At 37.2% G+C, this 18,521-nt stretch overlaps 1 pseudogene; it reads right to left on the reverse strand.

Annotated features, from left to right (window-relative positions):
- Nucleotides 1–749: 749 nt before the first annotated feature.
- Nucleotides 750–17,831, reverse strand: LOC150007490 (succinate dehydrogenase [ubiquinone] iron-sulfur subunit, mitochondrial pseudogene; annotated as a pseudogene).
- Between the last annotated feature and the right edge of the window lie 690 nt (nucleotides 17,832–18,521).

An 18,521-nucleotide genomic window follows, 5' to 3' on the forward strand; every position in this document is an offset into this window, starting at 1 on the left:
TTTGTAAATTGCTTTGGGTAGTATGTCCATTTTGATGATGTTGATTCTTCCCATCCAAGAACATGGTATTTGCCTCCATTTATTTGTATAAAATCATAGGAAAATTTCTACAGCTATGTACACTAGGAAACATGGGCCATGCTCTCAACACTTTTGGGTGTGGTACATAAATCACTCATATAATTCTTACCAAGAATTTATGTTGCCATAAAATTCATATTTTATTCTTTTTTTTTTTAGTTTATGAAAGATTGATTGATAAATGACCAGCATAATTAAAATGCAATTACATTTAGTGTATGAAATTGAGCTGATTAATTTTTATTTTGTATCAAAGCATTGACATTCAGATCTTCACTCCTAAAGATTTGCTTTTCTTTGTGTACATCTAGCTTTTAGTAATAATTGAAAGGTATTGCATTTTTTAAAAACCACTCATATAAGTGTTCTAAAGTGTTTTCCAATTATACCCACCTATAGAAGATACGCATACACACATACTACTCTGTTTAGTATCTATAATTCCCTTTGAAAAGAGATAGTAGATACTTAACTTTAAGGAATCCAATTTAATTGATTTCTGAATCTAGTGATTTCTTTTGTTAATAAGGTAGAATAATATTTAGTTACTTTTTAAACTTTTATTATACATGCTTTATTCATGGAAAATCTAGACCTTGAAGGAACTCAAATGAGACATAAATATGTTTAGCTGAGCTGATTACAAATCGCGTTTAGTATCAGAACAGTTAAGCTGACAATTTTTCCTTATAGATTGCCATTATTTCCTCAATTTCATCAATAGTTTTCCCTGGATTCAGACCCTTGGATCAGGCCCTTGTGCAGTTCATGATGGTGCGGCAGTGATATGGAGAGAATGGGTATTGCAGCTCGGCAAGGCGCTCCTCTGTGAAGTCGTCTCTTGGATTCATTCATCCAGTGATAGGCCTGCGTGACAACCGCAGGTCCCAAATATTTGTCTCCATTCCACCAGCAGCTAGAGAAGCTGGTGCTGCAGCAGGCACTGAAGATGCACTTAACAGCCCATCCAGTTTCTCCCAATTTTCTATAGATTGCAGATACTGCTGTTTGCCTTCCTGGGGTCCATCCCTCTTCTTCAAATAAGGCTCAATGGATCTGCACTGAGGATGGAAGTTGCTCAAATCAGGAACAACGTCTTTTATCATATACGTAAGTGGAAGAGGGTAGATTTTGAGACGTTTTTGGGGTTGGCGTCAATTCTTCAGGTGCAAGCTCTAGTGTTGCCTCCATTGATGTTCCTTGCACAAGAGCCACAGATACCTTCCCTGAATGATCTTTGAAAAGTCAAGGGAGAATCAATTTCATTCTTACTCTTGATTAAAGCATCCAATACCATAGGATATTTACTCAAATTATTTCATAAGTTTGCATCTAAGGTTTATCTCCAGTTTGGTCTGGATCCCATTGATGCCAAATTTCTTGATTTGGGGGGCTGTGGCTGCAGCTGCCTGGATCTCCAGGAAGGCCTTATGGCAGGCTCTGCCAAGCACTGTGGCCAGGAACGGGCACCTCCTCCAGTGATTTTTTTTTAGGAAAAGAAATATTTCATGGTTTGTCTCAGGATGTTTTTTCTTCAGTCCATGATATTTTTCTAAACTCTCATTGAAAATTAAGGTCAAATTATTTCTCAGACCTTCAGAAAGAATCTTCCTTATAAATACTATAGCAATGTGGAAAAAGTGGAATTAGATAGAAATTCCTTTTAGTCCTTAATAAAGCGAATGTTATCTATTGGAACAAAATTTTGTTTTACCTATGACAGACATTGCGTGGTATATTTCTTCTACAAGATTTGTGATTTTAACTTTCCCAAGTATAATATTTACACCAAGTTTCACTGTGTTGACAGTCACAGCTCACTATTATCTCACAGCTCTTTTTCATGTATTTGTGATCATACCTCCCTCAGTTGCACTTATGTAGGCATTTTCACAGATATATGTATGGAACTTTAAAATTTTGAACTCATTTTATTGGACTAAATAGCCTTATATCCTGCAGGAAGTTGCAGGGGATAAATATTTTGATGCTTTATACAGTTGATATTGCTTTTTTTTTAGGATATCAAACAATTTATTTAATACCTCTTTTATTTATTGAAGTCATTTAAAATAGTGACTACTAGACATGCTCCCTTCTCCCCTCCTCCCAACAAAAAAAGACTGCTAGCTTTTGAATGATGTAGGGAACACAATACAAAATACTTTATATGCAAAAATGTTCATGTTTATTTACCCTGAAACACATACTTTAAACTGAAGAATTTAAGTTGGTTTTCTACATTGTCTCACATTCATCTACCACTTTTCACTTCTTGTTTCTTTTAATGGCTGTTATATCTTTAAGTGCTAACTAATTTCCTATCCCAAATTTGACAATATACTAGATGCTAACAATGTGGATTTATAAGCAAGTCATGGATCTGAAAGCAGTTAAGTTAAATAATAAATGTTTAATCATCCAGATTTTTGCCTATTTTGTAATAGTAGTACATTTTATTACATAGTTTTGACTTTGTGTATAATTGTACATTATTATAAATAATACACTAAGCTAGATGCTAAGATCATAGGGGAGAGAAGAGAAAATTGAAAGATAAAGATAGCACAATCAGGGGCCTCCATGGATGGACCTTCTATTTTCATGGCAAAGATAGCCCTTCCACAAGAAAAAAATGAAGTAAGGGGATTTGGGAGAAAATATTGAGTACAATCAAAACATAAGACAAACCAAACTCAAGTCACAAGTTACAAAATGCTATCTTATTTCCATATTTGAACATGGGCCCCAGTTGCAAAATTCAGGACAGGATACCATCCTGAGCAGGAGGTTTGAGCACAGGATGGACAGAGGCAATTATGCTGGGACTCGGCCAGCAGTCAGATAAAGCCGAACAGAAAGGTTAGGTATGGAATTCAGAATAGTTACAAGAGGAGCTGCAGGTTACTAAAAGAGAGACTAAACATCAGAGACACAAAGTTCAGGTAGGAAATAGGCAGGTTTGGTAAACAAGTGAATTAGAAACAATTTTAAGGTTATGGAGCAAAGTGGAAAAAACTCAATAGATTGTCAGAATTAACGTTTTTAAAAAAAGGTCCAAAGATTTAGTTTAAAAATAAGAGATTCAAGTACATTAATTAATTAATTAAGTTTTCATTAAATACTTATTGAGAATTCTATATACTGGAACTTGTGGAAACAAGGATGAATATGAAACTGATCTTGCTACTGAAGAATTAATTCTACAAATGTTTATTTCACTCTGATTTATACCAGAGACTATGGTGGGCACAAGCTAAAATAAATGATAGACATGATTCTTATTCTTGTGTGGTTTACATCTACATGACAGCAAACAAATACTTAAATAGAAATAAGTGTTAATAGAAGCATATGTAACAAATTGCTGCAAGAAGCCCACACATTTAGCAATCTTTAAAAAATAAAATGGAGGCATTTGTTCTGTATATGGCAGACTACCACTGCACCTAGAACTGTGTTGGATAAAAATTGTGACCTCCATGTGTATTTATTGAATAAAATGGCAGAAACAATATACTGATAAGGTGAGGGTGAAAAGGGTTGGAAAGGGAAGGTCATATCTACGTATATTTGAGTAAAAATAATGAAAACAATAATCAAGGACCCAAGAGTTTCTGAAACAACTTTGATTTAAAATAGCTTGTCCTGTGGTCTCCCAAATATACTTCTGCTTGCCAGACATGTAGTGATGTTTCACTTTAAAATATGACCATTTTAAGCATGTAGAAAAGAAAAATTTGGCTGGGTGCCAAGCCAACTGGCTTCTGAAGCAACTGGCTTCTGAGGCAAAATTATTCTGAGGCAGGACTCACTTGGCCTGAGACAGAAGACTGGTTTGAGCCTGCGGGTGGGGCAGGTAGAAACACTCAGAGGCCTGGAAGGTCAGAAGGCAGGGGACACTTTCAGTGAGGACTTATTTCAAGATTCATTGCTAGTTTGCCAGCTACCTGAGTCCCCTTGCTTTTATTTTTTCCCTTTTGATTACAGCTTAAACACTTTCTTATTTTAAATCACAAATAGGCTGTTTGGAAGTTTAAACATGTAACTACTGCAAAAATGATTTTTTGATTCTCCATTCACCATCCAATACATAAAATAATGACTCAGGAAAATGTGCTTAGTACTATCAGTAACATTCATCAAGAAGAGCCCAAGGCTCTACCCAGAATTCTTCATAATTTCTTGCACCATTTGTTCATAGTTTAATTAGATTAGCAAGCAAATTATTGTCAATTACACAGTTTCTGACAAAAGTAATCACATAAACAGACACTATCTTGAGATGAATTCTTTATGCAATAGATTCTTTTTATTCTCCCATAACTCCCTCTTACAATATTTTCAAAATTAAAATGCCACACACTAAGCTGCATCACAGGAATGCATCAATGTCATTTGCTGTTTCTTCTCACATTTAATTTTTAATGTCTACAATAGAAATTACTGTGTAACTTTGGAATAATATTATAGAAATTAATGTTTTTGCCTGAGCCTGTGATATGCAGCAGTGGGGCAAGAAATCCTAAACAATATTTGATTCAAATATTAGAGAATTTATCTTCTGAGACTGAAGGCTGAAAAACCCAAGATATAAAAATTAAAAATATGTTATTACAATGGAAGTCCACTTTGGTATATCTTTATCTTTCAAAAACACTAAAATTTTCAGCAGTTAGAACATGAAGATTAGCCATGCCAAACCAAAAAAGAAATTTTTCCACTTAATAGTTTTAGGTATATTTGGATTTTATTTAATTTTAGGCCAACTCAGCAATTAGAATCATACAGAGAACTGATCATTTATAAAAATGTCCTCATGTTGTTCTAAAGCCATGGTAATAAGTAAACATTAGAACTAGTTTTAAATCTCTCTAATTAACCAATGACTACTCATTTCAGTGAGCATACTCCTGAAAGTCAACTATCAGTGATGAATTCTCTCCAAATGACTTTATTCTAAGGGTGTCATCCCTTCGTGCCTTTTGTACCCTGTACAAACCCAGATTTGTGTGTGCTTCAGTTTGTATGATTTCTATTGACTATCTTGCTCATCAATTCTTTCTCCCACTGCCTTGCATCTCCTGAGGATCCCATCAAAGGCATTCCTCATCTCTGCTGTGTTATTTATTTCTAGAATTTTGATTGGATTTCTTTTTTATAGTTTCCATCTCTCTGTTGAGTTTCCCCACTTCATCATGCATGCTGTCTTATCAGTAAAAACCTTTAATCTATTAACCATAATTATTTTCAATTTCCTGTCCTATACTTCCAACATTAGCGTCCTGATTGCTTTGTCTCTTGGAAGTATGTTGCTGTACTTTGTCTTTTTATATGCTCTATAACTTTTTGTTGCTAAAAGCTGGTCTTCTTGTGTCATAAAGACTGAGGTGAGTAGCTTTATACCTGGAAATGGGTCTATTTTCCTAGAGTTGGGCTAGTTTGTGGGTCTTTCGTTGCTATGGTTATCCTTATTGCACCACAGACTTCAAATTCCTTGGAATAATGACCTTGTGTTTAGAGTAGGGACTAATTTTCCAGAGGTCTTCTTTTGTTTGTTTGTTTGTTTTTGTGTTTATTCTTTTCCTCAATGTCTGTTCTGTTACTTTTGGGTCTTTTCTTTGTACTACATGCCACAGATGGTCTGTCTTTAACAAGATTCTTTTTCTCTTTAAGACATTTTATTTTTTAGAGCAGTTTTAAGTTCCCAGTAAAACTGAGAGGAGTGTAGAGATTTCCCATTTATTTCTTGCCCTTACATTTGCCCCTACAGATGTTTGTTTCCAAGGATGAACCTACACTGGAGCATCATAATCACCCAAAGTCCAGAGTTTACCTTAGGGTTCAAGCTTGATGTACATTCTGTGGGCTTGGGCAAGCCTATATGGATCATTACAATACCATACAGAGTATTTTCACTGCCCTAAAAATCGTTTGTATTTTGCCTATTTATCCCCCCTCCCAACCCTGAAAGATTATTTGTATTTTATTATGCCTATTGGCCTGGGAGGTGGGGGTGGGGTATTCTGTGTTCTAATAAAGCCTCAGTTTTAAACAAATACCATATCCATGCTTACCTTCCCTTAGGAATAGAGCCTTTTCCTCTTCTTTTTGTTTAGCTGCAAGGGATTTCCAACAGTGTTTGCTGTCTTCCCAGCAGATTACTGTTCAGTAGAGAGATGGAGTGAGTAATTCAGCAGCATCCTCCCCTCTCCTCCCTGACTGAGAACTTCTGTTGCCCCTTCCTTCTCTTCTGCATCATGAAGGAGACTTTCTGAAAATTCTTCCTGGTGTGTGTGTGTGTGTGTGTGTGTGTGTGTGTGTGTGTGTGTGTATAGTATTGGTGTTTGTGGATGAGAAACCTGCAAGAAGATGAGAACACTCCATATATCTATAGCCTCTAGGGGGTCACCTCTCTCACCAGCATTCCCATCAGAGTGCAAAGCACCATAGCTGACCTCCTATTGTTTGTTACTGGACAGGGGCCTGGCCCTGAGTGGGTCCGCCTGGGGCCAGCTGTATGGTATGGGTTCTTGACTTCGTGTAGGAAAGATTTCACAGCACGGTCCAGGTGACCACAAGGATACATTTCTTAAAGTTAAGGACAATGAAACAAGGAAGGGCTTAGCATGGAAAGTGCAACAGGAGAGCCTAGACTGGGCTGCCTTGGCTCACAGGGGAGTCAGAGAAAAAGGGCCTTGGGGACAGGATCAGGGGATTAGCTTGGGACAAGCTGCTGCTGCCCATTGCCTTAGTGTTTAGAAGACCAGTGCCTGTAAAGAAAGATGTTGGAGAAGAAGAGAGTGATACAGGCTGCTCCCCAGAGGAAGAGTGCTTATCCTTGGTCCTTTGTCTTGAGGCTTTTATCTCTCTTGAAGGTGGGAATCTTAGGGGAGGTCTCAAGGGAGCGTTCAGTAGACTATTCATCAGTTCTCCAGGTGTGCCCATTCAGGGTCATGATCTCCTCTAATTGGTCAGTGACAGCAAAGGGGGTCTTTAGTCATTGCAGTTGGTACTGGCTTTGCTCTTCTGGGCCTGGAGCTGAAACACAGCTGAGGCCTAGGTGTTATCTCTAGGGAGGTGACCTTTTGTATCTGACTGTAAATTGATTGTCCATTGTATTCAGCTACCTGTCTTAGTTTTACTATTCCACTTGCCAATGAATTTTCCTAGCTTCTCACTATCCTGTCTCACTATTGCTGACTACCTATCTGTATCTTGCCTAAGAAAGCCACTGATCCAATCTTTCTCTCCCTGCCTGACTCTCCTTAGATTTAGGGCCAGTTGGCTGCTGTGCAGTGTCAGCGCTCAGTGGATTCAAGAAAAGTTATGAATTTGGTACTTCTTTGACATTTTTTCACTGCAAAATTGGTAATATCACTCTTTGCAGCTCCCTAGATTTCTGAATGGAAACAAAATAAATCCTTGTTCTTTGAATTTTTAAAACTTTTGTTAGTTTATTCTAAAATTGCTCCTGTTGACTTGCTAAAAATATATAGCCAGACAAATAACAACATTTCAATCAGGATGCTAAAAAAGAGCACAGAAAGGTAAATATAATTACAATATTGAAATAATCATTATTAAGAAAAAATTTATCTTCCCTTTTCCTTTACATTCTAAAACTAAGGTTCAGAAATATTTGTGCACACCCTCAGATACACTCATGCACATAAACAGTAAGAGGCTAAGCACAAAGTGTTGTCATTTGCTTAAGGGAAATGTGGTGAACTAATAAATGTTATTTTATCTACTACTAATTTAATATAGTTTATCCCCAGAGGAGCAGAAGTCACTTTATGTTTATAAATTTGTTTTTAAGTAGCTATTAAGAGAGGCAATAATAGTCCTTATCATATTTGGAGAAGTTAAAAAAGTATCTTGCCCCAGGCCAAAGTTAAACAGTGAGTCATTGGAGACTCCATCCTGGTTCAGTGAATTGTCCCTTTCAGCTCCCTCTCTCCAAGTAAATTCTTAATTAAGATTCTTGAATTTGAGACTTCCAGCCAAGGCAGAGGTGTAGACAGACACGCTGCATCTCCCTCCACAACTAAAAAGGAATACAACTACTTCAAAACTAGAAACAACCAGAAGTTCCAGAAAATCAAACTGCATGGAAGTCCACCAAACAAAGATATAAAGAAGAAATACTCATCCAAATAGGAGGAGGGGCAGAGCCAGGGCAGAGAGGATGTGGTATGGTGGCAGCATCAGTAGACCAGCAGAAAGCACAGTCACACATTTTTAAAAATCAGGTGAGACACCTGGAGAGTGTTCCCAGCTCCTCACCTGACCTTGCAGCCTTCGGTCACAGCACTGGGGAAAATCAAGCCTCATTAGTTCTGACTGTGCAGACCAGTGGGGGTTGGGATGGAGGCAGAAACTGCTGGTCTGAGCAGAGTCCACTTGTTTAAAGGGCCCCATACGGCCCTAGAGCACCTGCAGACCCACCCACCCTGGGAACAATGGCCAGGGCAGCAGCTAGAGGGGTGCCAGTCTGGTGTGGAAGTGGGAGAGGTGCCTGGAAAAGGGGCGAGTGCTGGGTAGGTGGCATTGTTCCCTCTCGGACCCCTCCCCCACATACAGTGCCACAATGTGGTAAAACAGGTCGCCCCATACTGACTAATCCCTAAGGCTCCACCCCTTACAATGTAACAGGACCAACAGCTCTACCTAAGACACAGAGGCAAGCAAACACAGGAGCCTGTCAGAATGAGGAGACAGAGAAGTATGGCCCAAAAGGTGGAACGGATCAAGGTTCAAGTGGGAGAACTAAGCGAGGAGGAAATAGCCAACCTAATAGCTGAGGAGATAGACAACCTAACAGATGTAGAATTCAAAACACTGGTGATGAAGACGCTCACAGGCTTGACAGATATGCTTGAGGACAGCAAACACATAAGAAGTGAAGGTTATGCTAAGTGAAACGAAGGAAAATCCACACAAATCGAATGGTAAAGGGAAGGAAACCAGGGTTCAAATCAATGATTTGGAACATAAGGAAGAAAAAACCAGTCAACCAGTACAGAATGAGGAAGCAAGAATTGAAAAAAATGAGGAAACCTTCCCAAATTTTGCAAAGGAGATGGACATACAGGTCCAGGAAGCACGGAGGGTCCCAGGAAAGCTGGATCCAGAGGGGACAAAGCAGGAGGCATCATGACCGAGATGCCAAAGGTGAAAAATAGAGACAGAGTCCTGGGGACAGCAAGAGAGACATGGAGAGTTGTCTACAGGGGGGTACCTATAGGACTATCAGCTGATTTATCAGAGGACACTTTGCAGACAGGAAGGGACTGGCAAGCAGTATTCAATGTGATGAAAGGCAACCTGCAACCAGGACTATTTTATCCAGCAAGGTTATCATTTGGAATGGAAGGGCAGATGAAGTGCTACCCAGACAAGGTAAAGCTAAAGGAGTTCATCATCACCAAGCCATTATTATATGAAATGTCAAATGGACTTACTTAAGAAAAAGAAGATCAAAAATATGAACACTAAAATGACAACAAACTCACAACTACCAACAACTGAATTTAAAAAAACAAATTCCAACTAAGCAAACCAGAATCATAGGTATGGGGATCATTTGGAGGGTTATCAGTTGGGAGTGGGGAGGGGGGGAAATGGGGAAATGGTGCAGGGACTAGGAAGCATAAAACAGTTGGTACAAAATAGACAGGGAGATGTTAAGAATAATATAAGAAATGGTGAAGCCAAAGAACTTATATGCACAACCCATGGACATGAACTAAGGGTGGTGGGATTGCTGGAGGGAATGAGGGGTACTGGGCAGAGGGGAGCAAAGGGAAAAAATTGGAACTACTGTAACAACATAATCAATAAAATATACTTTTAAAAATTCTTGAATTTTTTAATTGTACCAGATATTAATGCAAATATTCCACCATCATTTTCTGTATTTTCCATTTGGTTTTTACAGGTTCAATATTCTGTACTAAAATTTTTCTCTAAAGATATGTCTTAAATAGAAAGCAACACTGAACACTTAGGAGCCATATCTTTAGAGAGGTTGCTTTGACATTGCTGGAGGCTAGTTCATCCTAACTTGGCGAGTGATTGTTGCCCAGGTAGTGTAGCAAAGCTTTCTGTAAAGCAGTGCTTCTTCAACTTCATGTGCATACTAACAACCAAGCTCTAGTCAAAATGCAGATTCCAATTCGGCAGATGTTGCAAAGCCCAAGATTCTCTATTTCTTAGAAGCACCAAAGAGATACTGGTTTGCAAAGCATGGTTGAGCATGTTTAAATACAATTGACCTCACTTTTAATAATTCTCATTCTGAAGGCTGTGAGGGCAGGTTAACATTTGTGGTCTTGAAAAGCTCCAAATGCTACAGCTGATATAGAATATATTAGTTTCAGGTGTACAGCTAGTGGTTAGATATTTTTATAACTTAAGATGTAATTACCCCAATAAATCTATATCAACTGTAATTGAAAATTTTTTAAATTATATTTTATTGATTATGTTGTTACAGTAGTAGTCCCAATTTTTTTCTCCATTGCTCCCCTCTGCCCAGTAACCTCCTTCCCTCCAGCAATCCCACCTCCCTTAGTTCATGTCTGTCAGTTGTGCATGTAAGTTCTTTGGCTTCACCCTTTCCTATATTATTCTTAACTTCCCCCTGTCTATTTTATACCAACCAATTATGCTTCTTAATCCCTGAACCACTTCCTCATTTTCCCCCTCCCACCTCCCAGCTGATAACCCTCCAAATGATCCCCATACCTATGATTATGTTCCTATTCTGGTTTGTTTAGTTGGATTTTGTTTTTATTTTTTAGATTCAGTTGTTGATAGTTGTGAGTTTGTTGTCATTTTAATGTTCATATTTTTGACCTTCTTTTTCTTAAGTAAGTCCCTTTGACATTTCATACATAAGGTTGGTGCAAAAATAATGTCCAATTTTGAGGTCTGTTTTAAAAATGAAAAAGTCCATAATTATGAAAATATTTATTGGTTAACATAACCTCCTTTGCTTTCTAGAACCTCATTACATTTGTCAACTAGCTTATAAATGCCATGCTTGTAAAATTCTTTAGGTTTTGAAGCAAAATATGAATCCAACTCATTTCAACCTCTTCTCTTGATATCAATCTAAGACCATCAAAATGGTTCTGTAGTCCCTGAAACAAGTGATGATCAGAAGAAGCAAAGTCAGGAGAATACAGAGGATGAAGCAATATTTTCCAACCAAGCTCTTTCAAGAAATTTTTGGTGAGTCGAGCTGTGTGAGGATGAGCATTATGGTGATGGAAGATGAAACCCTTTCTGTTTACTAAGGAAGGTCACTTTTAGTTCAAGCTGCTTTCAAATTATAAAGTTGTTCACAGTAACAATTAGCAGTAATTGTTTTATTGTTGTCTGACCATTCATAATGGACAATTCCTTCCATATCCCACCATACACTCAACATGATCTTCTTTAGATGAAGTCCTCCTCTTGGTTGTTGAATTCTTCTTCCTCCTCAACTGATCCATGATCAGTGGCATTTAACGTTATGATAAAGGATCCACTTCTCAGCGCCTGTAACAAGTCTACCTAAAAATGCTGCCTGAAGGCGTCACAAAAGCAATGATTCACAGCAAGCAACAGTCTGTTGCAGATTCTTTGGAGACAGTTTGTGTGGCACCCATTTTCCAACTACTGAAACCTTTCTGATCCTTTTCAGTTGGCGTAGCATGGTTGTATGGGTTACATTAAATTGTTCTGCAAGTTTCCTAGAGGTAATGGTGAGGTTTTCTGTGACAACAGCTTCCAACACTTTGGAATGAAGTTTTTTTAAATGACCCTCTTTTGGCTCATTTTTCAAACTGATATCTCCATTTCAGAAATGGGAAAACCACCTCCTGCAACTTCTTTCAGTCACTGCATCATTTCCATAAGTGCTCTGAATAGACTTTGCTGCTGTACTTGCATTGGCATCTTTATGAAACTCATAGAATAAAACATTTCTAATGTGGTCTTTAGATGAAACAAACATGGGTGCTAATATTGTGAATGATTATGAACAATACTTCAATAATCTGAAAAAATAAGATATAAATTAGTCACTGTGACATCAAAAAATTATAAGAAGAGGCACAAATTTAATAAATACTACCTAAAATTTTCTTTTTAAAAAGTTGGACATTACTTTTGCACCAACCTGATAATAATGGCTTGGTGATGATGAACTTCTTTAGCTTTACCTTATCTGGGAAGCACTTCATCTGCCCTTCCATTCTAAATGATAGTTTTGCTGGATAGCGTAATCTTGGTTGTAGGTCCTTGCTATTCATCACATTGAATACTTCTTGCCCGTCCCTTCTTGCCTGAAAAGTTTCTTTTGAAAAATCAACTGACAGTCTTATAGGCACCCCTTTGTAGGTAACTTTCTGCTTTTCTCTTGCTGCTTTTAAGAGTCTCTCTTTATCCCTTACCTTGGCATTTTAATTATGATGTGTCTTGATGTGGTCCTCTTTGGGTCTAGCTTGTTTGTGACTCTCTGTGCTTCCTGGACTTGTATATCTATTTTCTTCACCAGATTAGGGAAGTTTTTTCTCATCATTTTTTCACACAAACTTTCAATTTCTTGCTCTTCCTCTTCTCCTTCTGACACCCCTATGATTCAGATGTTGGTATGCTTGAAGTTGACCCAGGGGTTTCTAAGCCTCTTCTCATTTTTTTCAATTCCTGTTTCCTCATTCTGTACTGGTTGACTGTTTTGTTTTGGGTTTTTTTCCTTATGTTCCAAATAATTGATTTGAACCCTGGTTTCCTTCCTTTTACCATTGATTTTGTCTGGATTTTTTTTGTTGTTGTTGTTCGTTTCATTTAGCATAGCCTTCACTTCTTCCCTATGCGTTTGCCGTAGTTAAGTATATCTGTGAAGCCTTTGAGCATCTTTATCACCAGTGTTTTGAACTCTACATCTATTAGATTGTCTATCTCCTTGTCTGTTAGGTTGACTATCTCCTCATCACTTAGTTCTCCCACTGGAACCTTGATTCATTCCCCCTTTTGAGCCATACCTCTCTGTCTACTCATCTTGCAGGCTCCTGTGTTTATTTACCTGTGTCTTATGTAGATCTGTTTCACCTGTTACATTGTAAGGGGCAGAGCCTTAGGTATTCGTCAGTATGGGCAACCCGTTTCACCACCTTGTGGCGCTGTGTGTGGGGGAGGGGTCTGAGAGGGAACAGTACTGCTTGCTCAGCACTTGTCCATTTTCCTGGTACTTTTTCTGCTTCCCATATGGGACTTGTGCCTCTCTAGCTGTTGCCTTGGCCGTTGTTCCCAGAGTGGGTACATCTGCAGATGTTCTAGGACTGTGGGGGCCCTTTAAACAAGCAGACTCTGCTGAGACACCAGCAGCCTGCCTCCACCCCAACACCCACTGGTTTGCACAGTTAGAAGCAATGAAGTTTTATTTTCCCTGTCACTGGAACCATGAGCTGTGTGATCTGGTCTGGTGCTGGGAGCACTCCCCAGGTGTCCCTCTCTACTTTTTAAAATGTGTGACTGCGTTTTCCGCTTGCCTGTCACTGCTACTGCTACTCCCCCCACTACACCGCATCCTCTTTGCCCCATCTCTGCCCCTCCTACCTGTCTGGACGAGTATTTCTTCTTTATATCTTTATTTCTTAGGCTTCCATGCAGCTCGAGTTTCTGGAACTTCTGGTTGTCTCTAGTTTTGAAGTAGTTGTATTCCTTCTTATTTGTGGAGGGAGACGCAACATGTCTGTCTAAGCCTCCATCTTGGCCAGAAGTCTGAAAATTTTTAAAAAGAATATAAAATAACTGGTTAATATTTTTACATTGATTACATGTCAAAATGATTATGTTTTGGATATAGTGAGTCAAATAAAAGTGAAAAATTAAAAATAAATAAGTAAAATAAAAACTTCAACCGTGATTCTATTGCACATGAGGGATAAGAATCATTTGTGAAATGTTCAAAAATGATCTTTTAGAGCTCAATTTTGATACCCAATTTGCATAATGGTGAACTATGACATGATAAAATAATACATTATTTTAAATTCAGATGTTCATATAGGGTTTTTAAGCAAGACCTTGTTTTATAATTCCTTTCATTAAAATGGGATGCTTTAGATGTCCCTTTTGTGTTTGTGAGAAAAAAATTGGTCTCTGAGGCAAAACATTGTAAATTTCTGGTTGTTTTAAATGCTTTAAGGCTGATCTGATTAAGTTTTAAACTATAATCATGAATCTCTGACTTCACAAAATTGCTACCATCAGGATTTAGGAGAGTTTTCTTGCAGTATCCCAACAAAGGGAGAGTCTTTTGCTGTTAAAGTTCTGCTTTTTCATTGCCCTGTAAGAGAACCTTAGTGTTTCTCTCAGTTTAAGGAAACTTTAGATAACCTTCTTTCTCCCTCTAGGACCCTGATCTCCCTTCTTTTGGAGGATTTACTTTAGAAAACCTGTAATTACAAATTCTTTCTAAACCCTTTTGAGATACACATCTTTTAAAAAGCCTCTTGCCAGTTCTACAACCCAGGACTGTCTTTCTCAAGGACCTGGGGCTCATACTTTTCAAACCAAATCATTAAGCTTTTTCCTCCTAGTTTCTGAAAGAACTAATCTCAGTGGACACCTTGCCCCATGTTGTGAAAATACCTCTTTAAATAAGACCAACTAGCAAATGTTGATGGCCTTTAATCCCTCACCTCAACTCCTAAAATCTCCCCCACCCTTATGCAGCAGAGTTGAGTTCAGGCTGAACTCATGAATGTCATCCTTACTGTTTAACTTTTTCCAGTATACTTTTTCTTTAACTCTGTACAGTATAAGTTTTATTTTGATACCACCTTGTCATTAAACTTCCAAACTGAATTTAGGGAGCAGTCTGTTTCCTGAACTTTTCTAATAGAGAAACGATTTGCTCTCTCATCTCTTTCTCCCCACTCTCTCTAATAATACCCTTGAGAATCTTTCTTGCTTGAGTAATTGATGGGCCTCATCAAAATACAGGTTTATAGCACCTGTGTATGAAAGCTGATTGGGTGTTCTCTACCTTAGTTGAGTTGAATCTATACCACAGCACTTACTTAAATGAGCACTGAGCTATAGACAAGACAGTGGTTATGTTTTCAGACCTCTGACTTTTTAATCACAAGTTCATTTGTGGAATATGGTTGATCAGAATCCTTTGTGTCAGATTTTCAGATGGGTTTGAGTATATTTTTTTCATTAAGGTCCTCAATGGGGATTTTATCTCTTCAACTGACAAAAGGGAAAAGAAAAACAATAATCCAGCTAAGACAGGTACTCAGACTTATTTTTGTCAGTCAGTGATCTTTTTAACACTTATTTTACCTAGTAAGACTACAAGCCCATGAGAGAAAAGATTCATCTGTTTTGTTCTCTGTTTTTAAACAACATCTAGCACAGACAGTGCTAAATGTATATAAACAAAACTAACTTATAGTGGCAACATGCTAAATCAACATTAGAAGTAGCTAAATTTTTTAAAGTAAAGTTTTAATGGCAATATAAATTTTTTAGTGTCTTACATAAGACCGAGCAATGACAGTACTATGAATTTGGTGAGAAGGTTTCATGGGAGTTCAGTTCCCCAAATGTTTGCTGCTTTAAATACTCAAGATCAATTTCCCTCAACCTTATAATTTCTGGGCTGCTTTCTAATCTTGTGCCAATGATAGATACTAATTTTTATAATGTCATAAAAATTTAATTGATCTAAAAGATCTATGGAATAAATTCTGTCCCTAGAACTTATATGATCACTGAATAAGGAACCTTTATTTCTATCAGTTTGTTTTTCTTTGTTGACTTTGTTAGAACATACTATCCCATATAGTTCATTGCTTTCCACCAAATTACACTATTCACATGTTAAATAAGTACCATAATAATAGCATAACAATTATTGAAGGTGATGATGTTTTAGGCACTATTTTAGGCACTTTACATATGTCAACTAATTCAGTCTCAGCAACAATCCTGTGAACTAGTACCAAGTTTAACACCATTTTACAGATTAGAAAACTGGGCTCAGAAATATCAAATACCATTTCAAAAGCACACAAATTCAAAATGGCAGAGCTACAATTCAGAATTCAAACCCAAGCTTATCTTATTCTAAAATTGATGCTTTTAATTTTTTACTACATTATGACTTAAGAAAATTATTAATTTATATAACCAAAGCAAAAATTAAAAGTTGAATAAAGGAAACTAATTAAGAATAAAACAGGTATAGCCATTTTTATTGATCCTTCTAAATAGCATTTCCTAGACTTTTAAAAATAGATTCTCAAGATTATCTTCTAAAATTTTAATAATACAGCTATTGTTGGGAAGTATTTGTATCTAATTTACTATGATTATTTCTTATAAAAGCCTGGCTCTAAAGACTCATTATTTATCCTCTTTTATCTAACTTCTCTTTAGGGAACATTTGACCATAAATTTACTTGACATAGCTCTATTAAGCATTCAGGGGTTTAAACAGGAAGTGGATAATATTTCATGACAATTTACCTATCAATTTTCTTAGAATCATTTAGAAGCAGAAGAGGGGTTCAATTAATTTGTTGATCTTGCTTTATCTCTGCATTGTTACACATTAAAAGTTGTCTTTTACTTCCAGGTTCTTAAACACATGCACTTAAAATCCGTCTGTGATTTTGGAATGCCATAAAGTTGTATTACACCCAATATGTTCATGGATTACATAGAAACATATAGGTATCATAAATAAAATATTTGTTTCAGAACTTCATTAAAACTGAATTCCATGTCTAGGACTATTTCATTAGTCATCTGCTTTCCTATCTTTTTGTATCACTCATTCAATCATTCTTCATACTATAGTGTTCTCTCATCAACTACTACAATGCAACTCATTGATGGATATATATTAAAATTGTCTGGGAAATGTTTAAGATGTATTGATGCCTGAGCCCCATGCCAGAAGGTCTGTTCTGATAGTGTGTGTAGGCATAAACACTTCCCAGATAGATCTAATCTTGACTAGGATTGAAAACCTCTGGACTTCAACAAGAGGAGGCCTTCTATTGATTTACTTACGATGCTTACTGAAATGGTTCTTTTGAATAAAAACTTGTATGGCTTAAAGAAATATGTTTGAAAACCATTGCAGAGTTGGATATGCCATCTATATGACACCATGGAATTTGATCTAATATACTTTGAAAAGTGTAGTACTAACTTCTATGTACTTAAAGGTAGAGATTATTTATCCTACATAAACAATATGCTTACTTCACAAATAATGCATACTTAAAAACAATAAATATTTCTCCTTTTATTTCTATAATTTAGGAAATGAACCTGAAAAAGCTCCTGTGCATATCCTCTCTTTGAAAAAAAGTACTGTGTAGTACTTTGACATAGCCATATGCTGGTCATTTCTGCCATCTGCTCCACCCTTACCTCCCAGTAGACATATTTCTCATCCTTTCTAGGTTCAAACATTTCATTCCAGATGACCCACCTGTAAGAGATGCCTTTTTTACCCTGCTCTGGTCTGATATCATGATTTGGCACCTTGTATGCAGATGCTTAAATCACTGCAACTGCGTCCAGCAAACCCTCACCCCTGCTTGTGGACACAGTCCCTACCTTATTTGAGCTTCCCCACCTCTCCTGGGCTGTTCTTTGCTGAATGCTTTCGTCACTTCACTTGGGCACTGACTCTCTGAGCCATCCCTTTGTGGGGCCCACAACGCCATTGTTAGGCTTCAAAATTAGACATCAGCTGACTCTCTGTAGTGGGTTCCTGCCTAAGCCCCTTCAGACTCCAACCCCTCACACTAACACAGGGCCAGCTTTCCAAGAGGAGGCCCCTTGTAGAGATGTCATCACCTCTCAGGAACATGCCCTTCTCCCCAGTGGGCAATGTTTAGGTAGAAAAGGAAAGAAGAGCTTTGGTTTCTTTTTAAAAGCCATCGACTAGCATGTTTCTGTCACAAAGTGGCTTACTATATTTTTATATATGCTCACTCTTAGAGAATTATGCTTACTGGAAGAAATGTTTGTTTAAAAATTTTTATAAATGGCCAAAATCAGATATATATTGTTTTCCAGTTTGGGATAGGGAATATAAAAGATGAACACCTTATAAAAATTATTATTATTAATAATAATAACAACAATGAATACATGTTGAGAATGACTCATTTGGAAATATCACCACTTCGAGCGACCATCAATATAACAATTGATGTCTATTTATTTTTGTCATGCTTTATACCTAAGGGAATGTTCATATGAATTATACCACTTTTCTTGAAATTTAAAAAGCTAATAACATAACAATTGTTATTTCCTAACATGAAATTAAATATTTTAGGTGAGGGTAGCATCCAGATACTAAGTCAAATAAGATTCCAAAAGACTGAGGAGATTTTACCTTCAGAGCT

This window comes from Furipterus horrens, unplaced genomic scaffold (assembly GCF_987537825.1).
Source record: "Furipterus horrens unplaced genomic scaffold, mFurHor1.1.pri manual_scaffold_6, whole genome shotgun sequence".
Taxonomy (NCBI): domain Eukaryota; kingdom Metazoa; phylum Chordata; class Mammalia; order Chiroptera; family Furipteridae; genus Furipterus; species Furipterus horrens.